This window comes from Athene noctua, unplaced genomic scaffold (genome assembly GCF_965140245.1).
Source record: "Athene noctua unplaced genomic scaffold, bAthNoc1.hap1.1 HAP1_HAP1_scaffold_48, whole genome shotgun sequence".
NCBI lineage: Eukaryota > Metazoa > Chordata > Aves > Strigiformes > Strigidae > Athene > Athene noctua.
In genome coordinates, this window is record NW_027437543.1 from 1,022,566 (window position 1) to 1,033,615 (window position 11,050).

Here is an 11,050-nt window from a genome sequence, read left to right on the forward strand (position 1 = left end):
TGGGACACCCCAGTTTGCCCTAATCTGCCCTTGCTGGGGGGCACATGGTGGGTGGGAAGGGGATCTCCTTTACAGAGACACCCCAGGAACCCGGGCTCCCTCAGCCACGCTGCTCATCGCCGTGGTGCAGCCAGAGAGGACCCGGGCGTCCGGGGGCTGGCAGAGGAGAGGGGACGTGGACACGGACACACGGACACACACAGAGTGAAGCTTTGCTGAAGGGGTTTATTGATCATGAGAGGGAAATGGCCCAGGGCTCCCGGGGGTCAGGTGGGGTCATCCAGGGATGATCATCTCCTCATGCCGCTGGAGGGGCACAGGGCAAGGGTGTCACCACCAGCTCCAGTCCTGAAAGGCAGAGCCCAAAATGTGACCCCCCCCCCAGTGTCAGGTGGGACAGGAGAGGGGCCTTGTCCCCAGCATCTCTCTCTGCAGAGCCCTGGGGAAGGAAGAAGGGAATGGGAGCCCTCAGGATACCCAGGACAGGACTTGGCTCTCCTGAGACTACTGTGGCACTCAGAGCCCCTTTTCCAGTGTGTCATTGTCCTGGGATGACCCTACATCTCGCAGAGCCCTGCCCAGCCTTCACGGTGATCCTGGGAGGGGTCTAGATGGCACCAGAGGCCCTGCTTGACCTGCACAGTGACCTTTTGGGGCTGTAGAGCCCCACGGAGTGCACGAAAAGGCATGGGGGCAGCTCTGTCCCGCTCACCCTGATGGGTGACATGGGGCAGGGGCAGTCCCCTCTGTTTCCCTCTCCCATTCCCAAGGTCTGCCCACGCCTGAGGTCTCAGGGAAACCCCGGGGCCCAGGATTCTTTGTGGGGCTGGAGACACCCTGATCCTGCTCACCTAGACATCAGCAGACACAGCCAGGCTTTCTGGGGGCTGAACTTCCACCATCATGTCATCCAGAAGGGGCTGGGGAGAAAGGAAGGGTTAGGGACACACTTGGGTACACTGGGGTGTACTGGGAGTCATTGGACAGCAATGGGGTTCTCAGGGAAGGTGCGTCTGGCACAAATGTTGTATGTGTGTATGTTGTTGCACAGGAAGGAGTGAGCATCCTGGGGAAGGGGCCCGCTGGGAGCATCGCTGTGTACTGGGGCATCCTGGGATGCACTGGGATGTAATGAGATGGATGGGAATGCAATGGAGATCTTGGGAAAAGGTGCAGAGGTGTCCTCTGGGGTTGCAGTGGAGTGCCCTGGGAATTCCCGGGTCACACTGGGATATCCTGTAGTGTCGTGGCCATTGGAGGGAGGGTCTGGGGCCAGCAGAACTCACGGTACCTACCTCAGCTCTCTTCGCTTTCCCGAGTTTGAGTGACGCCTGTAGAGAGACCGTGAGACCTCAGTGGTCATTGGGATGTCCCCAGTCTCAGCAAGGGATGGGAGGACCACATTGCCCTCCAGTTCACCTGACTGGGCACCCTCCAGTCCACCCCACTACGTACCATCGCGCTCAAACCTCCACTTGCTTTGAGCAATGCCTAGGGAAGAAGAGCAAAAAGCAGATTGGACCTTGGTGGGGCTGGGGATGGTGCACAGGTGTTCCCAGTGCCCCCAGGCCCATGGCTTCCCCCTGCTCTGAGCAGGAAAATACCTTCTGCTCCCCTCAGCCCCAATCCTCCAAGTTTCACCTGAGATACCTGTTCATGCAGGGACTGGGGTTTGGGATGGAGACAAGGAGAGCATGGGGAATTCAGGGCCTCCAAAGAAGATGGGGGTGATGGGGACCCAAAGACAGAGAACTGATGTGAATTAGTGGAACCCACGGTACTGGGCTGGGGGTTTTGAAGGGACAAGACTGTGTGTGATGTAAGTCTGTGGTGAAAGAATCCAAGTGGAGGGGACACAGGGAATTCAAATAAGGTGGTTGGAGGTGTCAGAAGGATGAGGACTGTAGAGGACGAAAATGACGGAGAATGTTTGGGAGTGGTGGATCGAAGAAGGGGATTTGGGGACACAACTGTAGTGGGGAGGATGAAAAACAAAGGACTGATCAGGAACATGGAAAGAAAGGTGTTGGGAATGATTAAAGGGAGGGAATTTGGGGACCCTAGATAGGACACGGAGGAGATCCCAGGGAAACATGTCTGAGGAGACCAATAGGATGTGATGGGGAGGCCCAAAAGAGAGGGAGGTGGGGGCACCAAGACAAGAAACTGGTGGGGCCCTCCCAGGGAGGAGACACGTCTGAGCATCCAGTGAGGAACTCGGGCTCTGGGCACAAGAACACTAATTCTTGTGGGGGAAGGGGAGGAACCGAGGGAATTGTGGGAGGTTGAAAGCTGCATTGCCCAGGGCTGGAGGTGCAGGGGGGCCTGGAGGAGCCCCTTGCTTGGGAAAGGGAGAGGCCAAGGCAAGGGATTTCCTGCTCCCCACTACAATTCTATTCTGCAGGAGAGCTGATGTCCGGCAGCCAAGAGCCATCCCCAGCCTTGAGCCCCTTGCCGTGGCCCTGGGGACTCACCTGAGCATCTTCCGGGGTGCACAGCAGGATGGTGAAGAGCAGGGCCACGCTGAGCACTGCGGCCTTCATCTTCCTCCGAGGTGTGGTGAGTGCCGGGTGAAGCTGGAGAAGGCGAGGGGCAGATTTATCCCTCCCAGGACTCCTCCTTGTTCTTCCCGAAAGTCTCCAGGGCAAAGCCAGGCTTGGCAGGGACACCAGCCCTGGCCACAAGCCCAGACCCAGCACAGAGCCAGCCCCACCTCTGGCACGGATCCGGCCACCTTCCCTGGCATCGCTCCAGCTTCCTGCATGGGGCAGCTGCACATGGACAGCCCCAGGAATCTGGGGGTGGTGAGGGGATGCAGAAATGACCCTACTGATAGCTGCAGACGTCCCGGCATTTCCATGGTGGTTTCCTTCACAGCACCCCTGGCCCAAACATCCCCACCCTGGAGGCCTGGGCAGCAGCATCTGGCCAGTGTGGGGCAGGGGCACTGTGGGGTTGTAGGCAAGGGGTTCAGCTCTGCACTCGGAGTGGGGAGAGCCACTGGGCGAAGCTGCTGGCCTGGCTCGCACAAGCCAGGCAGGACCTTTTCCAGCCACCCGGCATCGATGCACCCATCTTCTCTGATTTAAGTGGTATGAAAGTGTTCCAAAAAATGAATTGCTGACAGTTATGAAGACTAAACTGTGATGTGATGTATGAAAGCTTTTCTTGTTATTTGCTGCGTTTCTTTCAAAGCTTTGCTTGTGTTTTGCTTTAGTTGTTTATCGAGGACTCGTCACCCCTCAGCTGGTTTCCTTAGGTCTTTTTGTCTGTTTAGGTAAAATTGAAACGCTCATTAGGCTCCCGACATAAATCACTGATAGCAGACTCAAGGCCCTCAGCGGCCACTTGAGCAACTCCTAGAATGAGATAAGGGGGGGTTCAAACAATGAGACACAGACACCCTATGACAGGGAGGATGATTCTGCTGATTGAGGAAGGAGGCACCTGGACTTTACTTCACAGCGCACACTCTAGAAAGGTCAACTAGCGAACACTGTGAAGAGGAGTACGTACGTCCTCCCGCGACCACTGAAGACCCTCACCCTATTTTCACTATGCATGCTCGGACTATGCAAATGAACATCAGGAACTCATTATCACAAGACACCCTTTTTCATAGAAATTCAGTGAATATGTATGATTTGTGTGTATGTAAACTGATGTCCCTTATTAATTCTTGGGAGCCCTTATGACGGAGAATCCCCAGGGTGACCCCAGCGCTTCTAGTAAAGAATACCTGAGTAACATTAAAAATAATTTACTGTTGAGTCATTTTCTTTTTTCATGTTTGTGACACTCACGTGATCTGCTGTCATTGCTCTCCTCAAGCACGCAAATGCCCCAGACTGCAGAGGGAATGGCTGGATCCTCAGTTAGCAGGGACATACTCCTGATGAAGGTGGACATAGTTTGGATCCAGAAGCTCAGGCACCTCTGCTTTGCCTCCCTGTAGAGGCACACAACTATCAGCAGAGGTAGAGGACGGGAGAGGTGTTTATTTATTTCTGCCTCATGAGAAGAGGGCATTTCTCCTGGTGGTGTGAGTGAGAACTGGGAGGAGACAGGGCCAGTAAGGCCTCAGTCAGGAGATGCAGCACGTAGGTACTTGTCTCTCTCGGGAGCTGGGAGTCAGAAGTAACCACATGTAGTGACCCGCAAAGCCACTGGCTGCACTGAGCAACAGCAGCGCTGAATGCACCGGGCTCACTGCCTGTGCGGAGGCCGTGGCACATCACCGTTATGGCACCAGATCCAGGAACACTTCCTAAGGCCACCACGGTCCTCTGCAAACTCAGCCTCTGGTTGTTACGTGCCACAGTAATTCAGGCCACCACGCTGTGCTTCCCAGTCGCCATTCACTTCCAAACCCACCCAGAGTCTGCGTCACGTGTCGGAAAGTAAAATAGTGCGGTGTTTAGGTCCTCTGTCTGTGAGGGTGTGAGCATGGTCTGGTACTGCGGGACACAAACTGGGAGTCAAAGACTGGTGGTGTAAATCTGGTTTAGCTTTTGAAGTCAGCGGGAGGTTTGCCTGAGTTTCAGGGAATCCAAGTGGTCACTGCTTTTGTTCCCACGATGATACAGATTGCTGTTGCAGCTTCAAAGAAACCAAAACACACGGAGAAGTGGTTCGGGAGAACTGCAAATGGCTCAGGTTCTTCACTGACATTATATGTCATTGCCAGGGGTGATGCTGAGATCTTTACGGGACACTGACTCTGAAGAAGAGCTCTGTTGTGGATCGGTGGTGAGAAGCTTCAAGGCAACTGACTTGAATATTTGCTTTGGAAATTGCCCAAAGGCAGGCAGTCACCTGGAAGATTGTCATTTTAACAGATGCTGCTTTGTGCGCTATCTGTTCGATAACTGTGCTACACAGCGTTGGACTTTTTATCGTGTTTAAATATGCGGTGACGTTATTTGTATTCTGAAGTTATTGTGTAAAGGACTGATGAATTGTATGCACTGTCATCACTGAGGAATATTGACTCAGGAGCGGTCAAGGCTGCCTTTGAGAGAAACGCAAAACCGGTGGATGGAATTTAACAGGCACTTCACATCAAAGGTACAAAGAAAATGCTCGTACTCCCTCTGCCTTGGTAGAAACACTGGGCTCACCTGTTCATGGTGCAGGGCTGTGTGGGGTTGGAGCCTCAGCAGCCGCCCCAGCTCTGCCCTCTACCATTTGGAGCTGCACCTTCCCCTGCCCCACGGCAGGAGACCCAGGGATGGAGGCAGGGAGGGAGAGAGACGAACCGCGGCAGGCACGGAAGGGGAGGAGGAGGGGTGGGGGGCAGCAGGAGGGGGAGAGGCAGCTCTGCAGCACGGGCAGGTGTGTCGGTGGGGACAGATGGACAGTGGGGGCCCTGTTTTCTCCACATTTACCTCTTGCTCCCCAGTATCCCAGTGCCCTCCAGTTCCCGTGTCCCGTAGCGCCTGCGGAGGGTGCGGGGAAGGACAGGACTCAGCAGGGGGCTCTGTCCTGCTGTGCTGCTTCTGGCTGGGCTCCAGTGACCAGCAGAGTGGTCCAGAGCGTGTTAGAGGGAACTTCCAATGGTGATTTCTGTTTCACAGCTGCAGGCTGTGCCGCTGACTTCTCTGGGCTCAACATCAGTTTATCTGCTCTGTCCCTGCTCCCTTTTCTGTTGTACATGTTAAAGGCTGCTTTGGCTTTTGCAGTTTGCTGTGCTCTGTAGCGCCTGGCGGTGTTTTGTCAGGGAGATGGACTGTAAAAGCTCTGGCCTTGAGCTTAACCAGGTATTGGAGCTCAGCTCTGATTTGGGAATCATCTCATGGAGGCAATTAAACATTACACCTTTCCCTTTTCTGCCTCAGATTTTTTCAGCTGCGGAAACAGAACGGCACCCTCACCACCTTCTTCTTTGTGGCAGATATTTACCCCCTCGTTACAAGAACATCATTGGGTGACCAAAATAATCCTACTGGTACACGTCATTATTTATTTTTTTTTAGCTTTTTCTAGGCTTAACCATCTCTTTAGGAATGTCACTCAGGGATGTGCTCCAAGGCAGTGTGGCGATGGGTGGCAATGCTTGTGGGACAGTATGGTTGTGTACTCAGAATGTTTTTCACCTCCAGTGACCTGGGATTTAAACCCAAACTATTGCAGGATCCTGGTGAAGTGACAGTGATTGGAAGAAGGGTGCCCTGGCCATGGCTATGCCAGAGACACAGCTTGTCACCCTGTGCTAGGGCCTGTCCTGCACCTACAGAGCATGATTCCGCACTACAGAATCACACAAACACAGAATCATCTTAGTTGGAAAAGACCTTGACGATCCTCCAGTCCAACCATTGACCTAACATTGACAGTTCCCAACTCCCCCAGATCCCTCAGCGCTAAGTCGACCCAACTCTTCAACCCCTCCAGGGATGGGGACTCCACCACCACCACCCTGGGCAGCCCATTCCAACGCCTAACGACCCATTCAGTAAACAAATACTTCCTAATATCTAGTCTAAACCTTCCCTGGCACAATTTGCGGCCATTACGTCTTGTCCTATTGCTTATTACTTGACTGAAGAGACTCATCCCCCTCTCTGCCCCCTCCTGGCAGGGAGTTGCAGAGGGCCAGGAGGTCTCCCCTCAGCCTCCTCTTCTCCAGACTGAACCCCCCCAGTTCCCCCAGCCGCTCCCCAGCAGACCTGTGCTCCAGACCCTGCCCCAGCTCCGTTGCCCTTCTCTGGCCACGCTCGAGTCATTCAATGGCCTTTTTGGGGTGAGGGGCCCAAAACTGAACCCAGGAATCGAGGGGCGGCCTCCCCAGTGCCGAGCCCAGGGCTCAGATCCCTTCCCTGTCCCTGCTGGCCACGCCAGTGCTGACACAAGCCAGGATGCCGTTGGCCGCCTTGGCCCCCTGGGCACCTGCTGGTCCTGTTCAGCCGGCTGTCAATCACCCCCCCAGTCCCTCTCTGACTGGCAGCTCTCCAGCCACTCCTCCCCAAGCCTGTAGCCCTGCTGGGGGTTGTTGTGGCCCAAGGGCAGCCCCCGGCATTTGCCCTCAGTGAAACTCCCCCAGTTGGGCTCAGCCCATGGGTCCAGCCCGTCCAGGTCTCTGCGGAGCCTCCCCACCCTCGAGAGATCAACACTCCCACCCAACTAGGTGTCATCTGCAAACTGACTGAGGGGGCACTCGATCCCCTCATCGAGATCATCAATAAAGATGTTAAACAGGAGTGGCCCCAGCACCCAGCCCTGGGGGACACCACTCGTGACCGGCCGCCACCTGGATTTAACTCCGTTCACCTCAACCCTCTGGGCCCGGCCGTCCAGACAGTTTTGTACCCAGAGAGCGTGTGCCCATCCAAGCCTCCAGCAGGCAGTTTCACCAGGAGAATGCTGTGGGAAAAGGTGTCAAAGGCCTTACTAATGTCGAGGTAAACAGCATCCACAGCCTTTCCCTCATCCGATAAGCAGGTCACCCTGCCATAGAAGGAGATCAGGTCTGTCAGGCAGGACCTGCCTTTCATAACCCCGTGCTGACTGGGCCTGATCCCCCGCCTGTCCATTATACGACTTGTAATGGCACCCGGGGTGACCTGCTCCACGACCTTCCCTGGCACCGAGGGCACACTGACAGGTCTGTAGTTCCCTGGATCCTCCTTTCTGCCTCTTGTAGATGGGTGTCACATTTGCCACCCTCCAGCCCCGTGGGACCTCCCCAATCAGCCACGACTCCAGGTAAATCATGGACAGCGGCTTGGCGAGCACATCTGCCGACTCCCTCGGCACCCCTGGGTGTAACCCACCCGCTCCCACAGACGTGTGTGCATCCAAGGGGTGCAGCAGGTCTCTGACCACCTCCTCTGCAACTGCGCTGCCCTCAGCCTGCTTCCCCTCCCCATCTCCCGGCTCCTGGGGCTGGGTGTCCAGGAACAGCCAGTTCCTCTGCTAAAGACTGAGGCAAAGCAGGTGCTGAGCGCCTCAGCCTTTTCCTCATCCTTAGTTACCACGTTTCCCTCTGCATCCAGGAAAGGAGGGAGATTTTCCCTAATCCTCCTTTTGCTGTTAATGCATTTATAGCCACTTTTTTTGTTATCCTTAACAGCTGTGGCCAAGTTGAGCTCTAGCTGCGCTTTAGCTCTCCTAATGTTCTCCTTGCAAAACTTCACTACGTCTTTATAGTCCCCATGAGAGACCTGCCCCCTCTTCCAAAGGCAATAGATTCTCCTTTTGTTCTTGAGATCCAGCCAAAGGTCCCTGTTTAGCCAGGCCGGTCTCCTTCCCCACCTGCACCCTCAGGAGAGGAGAGACTCTCTGCATCTGAAGACATACAAAGAGACACCGTGGCTAAAGCAGAGCCCCATCCCTCAGCTGTATCGGTCACCCCATAGTCAAGAAGGAGCAATGGGAGCTGAGGTCAACTTGTGAGACAGGCCAAAAGATTTCAGCTGTCATCCAGGAGAGGAAACCATCAGCCGGCTGCTCTGATGCTGGGATGCTGGGGGCAATCGTCAGGAATAAGAGTGCGAGGAGCCCAGCAGCTGGGATCCCTTGCTAGGGATAAGGCCGTGGCCAAAGGGACTGGCAGAGGGGCAGCACTCCTCAGCCTCGGGAGGCAGCTCCTGTCACGTTTGGAGGACAGGTATCGCTTAAAGGAAAATCTTGCAAATTCCCAAACAAGGGTCCCCCCGTTGAGGGAGGTATCCAGTACCTGAGGGACCTCGCTGTGGTGGAGGTGATTTACAGCATCAAGGCTCTCTCCAATCATTCCCTGAGAAAGGCCAGGAGGCTGGGTGTGGGCAAGAGGCTGGGAGGGGCACAGCCAGGACAGCTGACCCAAACTGACCAGAGGGATATTCCGTACCATACGACATCATGCTCAGCAAGAACAGCTAAGAGAAAGGAGGAGGGGAGAGGCCAGTAGTCGCTAAGGCATTTGTCTTCTGGGGCAACTGCTACCTGTACTGAGGCCCTGCTTCCCACTGCCTGGACATTGCCTGCTGATGGGAAGTAGAGAATAAAATCTTTCCCTTTGCTTCTGCTTGCAGTCTTTGCTCTTCTTTATTCTTTATTAAACTCCGTTTCCCTCAACCCATTAGTTCCTTTTCCTCTTTTGTTCTCCCGCCTTGTCCTGTTGAGGAGGTGAGTGATGGAGCAGCTTGGCAGGTACCTGGCAGTCAGCCAAGTTAAACCCACCACAGGGGAGCACCGGGGAGCACTGAGGTCCTTGGGGGGAACAGAGGAAATAAAGGGAATGAGGGAGCAACACTGGGGGCACCAGCATGGGTGAGGGGAGCAAGGGAGTGGCAGTGGGAGAACGGAGGAGATGAGGGGGATGAGGGAGCAACACTGGGAGCACTGGGGAAGGAGGGGAGCAGCACTAGGGGGACTGGTGTGGGTGGGGGGAATAAGGGAGTGGCACTGGGATTACATGGGCGGGCACGGGCAGTGAGGATGCAGGGGCAGTGAGGGGCAATGGGGAGCATGGGGCAGGGCGAGGGGAATTAGGGAGTGGCAGTGGGAGCACTGGGGTAGGCCAGGAGAATGAGGGAGCAGAACTGGGAGCACCGGGGTAGGTGGGGGAGCAAGGCAGCAGCACTGGTAAAACTGAGGCAGACAAGGGGAACCAGGGAGTGGCATGGGAGGGCGCTGGGCTTGATGGATGGACTGAGGGAGCAGCTCTGGGAGCACTGGCGTTCAGGGGGGTTTAGTGGTGCTGGGATCACACGCAGGGAGTGTAGGATGACACTGCGGGCAGCACTGTGGCAATAGGTGTCACTGGGGACTGTGGTGTGACTGGAAGCCTGAGGGCAGAGAACCTCCGTGCCCTGCTGGAAAGTGTCACCTACCCACTAGGCTCTGGAGTGATTCGCAGAAAAAAGCTTCTACAACTCGAGTAGGGTTATACAGCAGGGATGTTTACTCTGGCGCCGGGGTGCAAAGGGATTCCTCCACAAAGCTTGCACCCCCGCCCCACATTTTACCAAAACCCCATAGATGTGGATATCCATATTCATGGGGTTCCATCACACAAACATCCATGTGCGGGGTGAGGCTGCGTTAGTTCTAGAGGCTGCTGTCAGCAGTTGATGTTCTCTTTGCACCTGCCCATTGCCTCCTGGGGGGCGTCTCTGGGGGGGGCTTTGGGAGGAAGGCTCAGAGTCTTTCTCACCTTGTTTTTATTCCTGGAACACGTGCAGATTCTCTTGGACCATTTCTTGAATAACAAGAGTGGTTTTCGCCAGTTTATTTTTCTATCTTATCTAAGAGAACCAATAGAACTTCTACCATCTGTATATGGCTATCTTTACTCATTAGGAAGATTCCAACTAGTTAGAGCCACCTGTTCCTCAAGGATAAAACCATAATATTTTGCTGAACATTGTAATCCTTGGTAGATTTTCACAGTGAACTGCTTTGTTTTGATGAACACAGCAGTCCTGGGTAAAATTCCACAGGACAGTCTGGGCAAGCAGGATTCTTAGCAATATTAAACAATACTATGAGTAATACTATAACTTGCTATAAGTACGTAAATAAGTTGCTAATCAGTTTTCTATAAGTAAATAAGTTAAATCTCAAACCAAGACATCATTTCTCCGTATCGAACTGAAGACTGAGGACCAACGAACACCACTGGGTCCACGGTGGTAACTATTCTTGCAGCCCTATCCCACATCCTTGCTTTATTTCTGTCTTTTCCTTCCACGCTGTCCTATTGCTACCCCTCTTCACTTTTTAATAACAAAAACTTGGTTTGGGTATATGGCATTTGACCTCATTTGTGTCTTAATCTCGCTCTTGGGATCGTACCGAAACCTCCCCCGAGGTTGGATGGGGACAGGTGGGGATTCCCAACACAATGACCAGTCCTTTAGGGAGAGTGATGCTGGCACCTCTTGGGTGTGCCTGAGCACCAGGGGTCAGGGATGCTGACAGCCGGACCCTTTGCACATGTGTCACATTGAGGCCCATCTTGATGAGTCCCTGAGGACCAGGCAGACCCCCCCCATCCAGCAGTGCACCCACTGCTACCTTTCTCCCCCTGCCATGCCTCCAGCTGCCCAGGACAGGGATGAGGGTC

General features: G+C 54.5%; 1 long non-coding RNA gene across 2 annotated transcripts; it reads right to left on the reverse strand.

Annotated features, from left to right (window-relative positions):
• Nucleotides 1-216: 216 nt before the first annotated feature.
• Nucleotides 217-2,571, reverse strand: LOC141954986 (uncharacterized). 2 transcript variants are annotated; one of them, XR_012632313.1, is made up of 5 exons: nt 2,475-2,571; nt 1,456-1,491; nt 1,296-1,331; nt 852-920; nt 217-348 (listed from the first exon to the last, which is right to left on the reverse strand). It is a non-coding gene; the product is annotated as an uncharacterized LOC141954986 (long non-coding RNA). The 2 variants fall into 2 exon arrangements; XR_012632314.1 differs by having other exon boundaries at nt 217-439.
• Nucleotides 2,572-11,050: the final 8,479 nt, after the last annotated feature.